Here is a 4,330-nt window from a genome sequence, read left to right as displayed (position 1 = left end):
TCAAAGATCAAACGCCCAGGGGTTCTCCCTTCTGATCTCCGCCTCTTCCTCCGGCGTGAAGTCGTTCTCGAGGTTGAACATCTTGCGTATGCCCTCGACCGGCTGGCCCTTGACCATGTCAGCCGCCGTCTGGCAACTCAGGTCCAGGAGCCCCTTGACGTCCAGGTAGTTGGCGGCGAGGATGGGTCGAACAGCGTCGCCTGGTCCACGGCGATGAACTTGGCGTCGAAGCTCTTCAGGTCCTCCTTCGCGCCGGCGCTGGCGTTGTTGTTGTCGTCGTCGGCAGCGGCAGCGACGACGTGCTTGTTGCAGTACTCGATGACCTTGCTGAGGGTCTTGGCGGGGACGTTGGGGAGGGGGATCCCGTTGTCGGCGCAGCCGTCCTCGATCATGTGTTTGATGGTCTGCGACATCTTGCCCACCTCCTCCGTGACCTCGAAGCTCTCGCCGTCGGAGCTGATCAGCGTGAACATCTTGTTGCTCTTGTCGCCCACGGCAACCACCTCGCCGTTGCTGCCTGCGTCCGCCGCCGTCGAAGCCATGGTTCCTTCTTGCTTGGATCTCGTCGACTCTTGATCTTGATCGTAAGCTTGGATCGATTTGGTTCAGGCCACCTGGGTGCTCCCGTATGTAAAGGGCCAGACAAGGCAACAAGAGACCGACACGATGTACTACTCAGGTTTCCAGATGGATCGGATCTCTTCTCGGACGCGACAATGATCGATCTCACGGAATCAGTCAAGAGTATGTAATGCCTTTCAAACATTGAGAACGGTATTTCAGCTCCCGGATACCCCTACACCATAGAGTAAATTCAAAAAAATTCAGCGGCGCCAAGGCCGTCACCAGGAGCGTGGTGAGCGCCACCGGAGGCGTGTCCTGCGGCGCAGTGGCCGCGTCCAGGGCGTGGTGATCACCACGCGCGCCTCTTCCAGCGGTGCGGTGACCGGTCAAAGCGGCAACTGCTACGCGCGCCTCTTCCAGCGACGTGGTGACCAGTCGAAGCGGCAACCGGCGGCCATTGCCACGGATCACACAAGAAGGAGAAGAGGCCGGACATCTCATCGGCGAGTGCTCGCTCCTCCCTTCACTGGTGTCTCTGTTTTCGCTCTTTGGTAGAAGTACGTGCTCATACCAAAAAGACTTTCGTCCTGCTTTATAAATAAAGCAAACCATCAAAGCCACAAAGTATCACAACAGAACACGCACACCATACCCAGGTCTCACGACAAATAATATAAAAAAGGGTTACGCTGAGGGCACAGCTCAACAAGCCCTAAAAGTGAAGGAAATATGCCCTAGAGGCAATAATAAAGTTATTATTTATTTCCTTATAATCATGATAAATGTTTATTATTCATGCTAGAATTGTATTAACCGGAAACATAATACATGTGTGAATACATAGACAAACAAAGTGTCACTAGTATGCCTCTACTTGACTAGCTCGTTAATCAAAGATGGTTATGTTTCCTAACCATGAACAATGAGTTGTTATTTGATTAACGAGGTCACATCATTAGTTGAATGATCTGATTGACATGACCCATTCCATTAGCTTAGCACCCTATCGTTTAGTATGTTGCTATTGCTTTCTTCATGACTTATACATGTTCCTATAACTATGAGATTATGCAACTCCCGTTTACCGGAGGAACACTTTGGGTACTACCAAACGTCACAACATAACTGGGTGATTATAAAGGAGTACTACAGGTGTCTCCAATGGTACATGTTGGGTTGGCGTATTTCGAGATTAGGTTTTGTCACTCTGATTGTCGGAGAGGTATCTCTGGGCCCTCTCGGTAATACACATCACATAAGCCTTGCAAGCATTACAACTAATATGTTAGTTGTGAGATGATGTATTACGGAACGAGTAAAGAGACTTGCCGGTAACGAGATTGAACTAGGTATTGGATACCGACGATCGAATCTCGGGCAAGTAACATACCGATGACAAAGGGAACAACGTATGTTGTTATGCGGTCTGACCGATAAAGATCTTCGTAGAATATGTAGGAGCCAATATGGGCATCCAGGTCCCGCTATTGGTTATTGACCGGAGACGTGTCTCGGTCATGTCTACATTGTTCTCGAACCCGTAGGGTCCGCACGCTTAAGGTTACGATGACAGTTATATTATGAGTTTATGCATTTTGATGTACCGAAGGTTGTTCGGAGTCCCGGATGTGATCACGGACATGACGAGGAGTCTCGAAATGGTCGAGACGTAAAGATTGATATATTGGAAGCCTATGTTTGGATATCGGAAGTGTTCCGGGTGAAATCGGGATTTTACCGGAGTACCGGGAGGTTACCGGAACCCCCCGGGAGCCATATGGGCCTTAATGGGTTTTAGTGGAAAGGAGAAAGGGGCAGCCCAAGGTGGCTGCGCACCTCCCCCCTCCCCTAGTCCTATTAGGACTAGGGGAAGGTGGCCGGCCCCCCTCTCCCTCTTTCCCCTCCGAGGAATCCTAGTTGGACTAGGATTGGGGGGGAATCCTACTCCCAGAGGGAGTAGGACTCTCCTGCGCCCTCCTCCTTGGCCGGCCAGCCCTCCCCCTTGGATCCTTTATATACGGGGGCAGGGGGCACCTCTAGACACAAGTTGATCCACGTGATCTATTCCTTAGCCGTGTGCGGTGCCCCCTGCCACCATATTCCTCGATAATACTGTAGCGGAGTTTAGGCGAAGCCCTGCTGCTGTAGTACATCAAGATCGTCACCACGCCGTCGTGCTGACGGAACTCTTCCCCGACACTTTGCTGGATCGGAGTCCGGGGATCGTTATCGAGCTTAACGTGTGCTCGAACTCGGAGGTGCCGTAGTTTCGGTGCTTGATCGGTTGGATCGTGAAGACGTACGACTACTTCCTCTACGTCGTGTCATCGCTTCCGCAGTCGGTCTGCGTTGGGTACGTAGACAACACTCTCCCCTCCCGTTGCTATGCATCACATGATCTTGCGTGTGCGTAGGAATTTTTTGAAATTACTACGAAACCCAACAGTGGCATCCGAGCCTAGGTTATTTATGTTGATGTTATATGCACGAGTAGAACACAAGTGAGTTGTGGACGATACAAGTCATACTGCCTACCAGCATGTCATACTTTGGTTCGGCGGTATTGTTGGACGAGACGACCCGGACCAACCTTACGCGTACGCTTACGCGAGACCGGTTCCCTCGACGTGCTTTGCACATAGATGGCTTGCGGGCGACTGTCTCTCCAACTTTAGTTGAACCAAGTATGGCTACGCCCGGTCCTTGCGAAGGTTAAAACGGAGTCTATTTGACAAACTATCGTTGTGGTTTTGATGCGTAGGTGAGATTGGTTCTTGCTTAAGCCCGTAGCAGCCACGTAAAACTTGCAACAACAAAGTAGAGGACATCTAACTTGTTTTTGCAGGGCATGTTGTGATGTGATATGTCAAAGCATGATGCTGAATTTTATTGTATGAGATGATCATGTTTTGTAAACCGAGTTATCGGCAACTGGCAGGAGCCATATGGTTGTCGCTTTATTGTATGCAATGCAATCGCGATGTAATGCTTTACTTTATTACTAAGCAGTAGTGATAGTCGTGGAAGCATAAGATTGGCGAGACGACAACGATGCTACGATGGAGATCAAGGTGTCGCTCCGGTGACGATGGTGATCATGACGGTGCTTCGGAGATGGAGATCACAAGCACAAGATGATGATGGCCATATCATATCACTTATATTGATTGCATGTGATGTTTATCTTTTTATGCATCTTATCTTGCTTTGATTGACGGTAGCATTATAAGATGACCTCTCACTGAATTATCAAGAAGTGTTCTCCCTGAGTATGCACCGTTGCCAAAGTTCGTCGTGCCCAGACACCACGTGATGATCGGGTGTGATAAGCTCTACGTCCATCTACAACGGGTGCAAGCCAGTTTTGCACACGCAGAATACTCAGGTTAAACTTGACGAGCCTAGCATATGCAGATATGGCCTCGGAACACGGAGACCGAAAGGTCGAGCGTGAATCATATAGCAGATATGATCAACATAAACGATGTTCACCATTGAAAACTACTCCATCTCACGTGATGATCGGTTATGGTTTAGTTGATTTGGATCACGTAATCACTTAGAAGATTAGAGGGATGTCTATCTAAGTGGGAGTTCTTAAGTAATTTGATTAATTGAACTTAAACTTATCATGAACTTAGTACCTGATAGTATCTTGCTTGTTTATGTTGATTGTAGATAGATGGCTCGTGCTGTTGTTCCGTTGAATTTTAATGCGTTCCTTGAGAAAGCAAAGTTGAAAGATGATGGTAGCAATTACACGGAC

General features: G+C 48.9%; 1 pseudogene; it reads right to left on the bottom strand.

Annotated features, from left to right (window-relative positions):
- On the bottom strand, nt 1–1,022 carry LOC125555944 (annotated as a pseudogene).
- Nucleotides 1,023–4,330: the final 3,308 nt, after the last annotated feature.

The sequence above is a fragment of the Triticum urartu genome, chromosome 5 (assembly GCF_003073215.2).
Source record: "Triticum urartu cultivar G1812 chromosome 5, Tu2.1, whole genome shotgun sequence".
In the NCBI taxonomy this organism is placed as follows: Eukaryota; Viridiplantae; Streptophyta; class Magnoliopsida; order Poales; family Poaceae; genus Triticum; species Triticum urartu.
The sequence above is the reverse complement of the archived record's forward strand: the minus strand, read 5'-3'. Positions and strand labels throughout refer to the sequence as shown.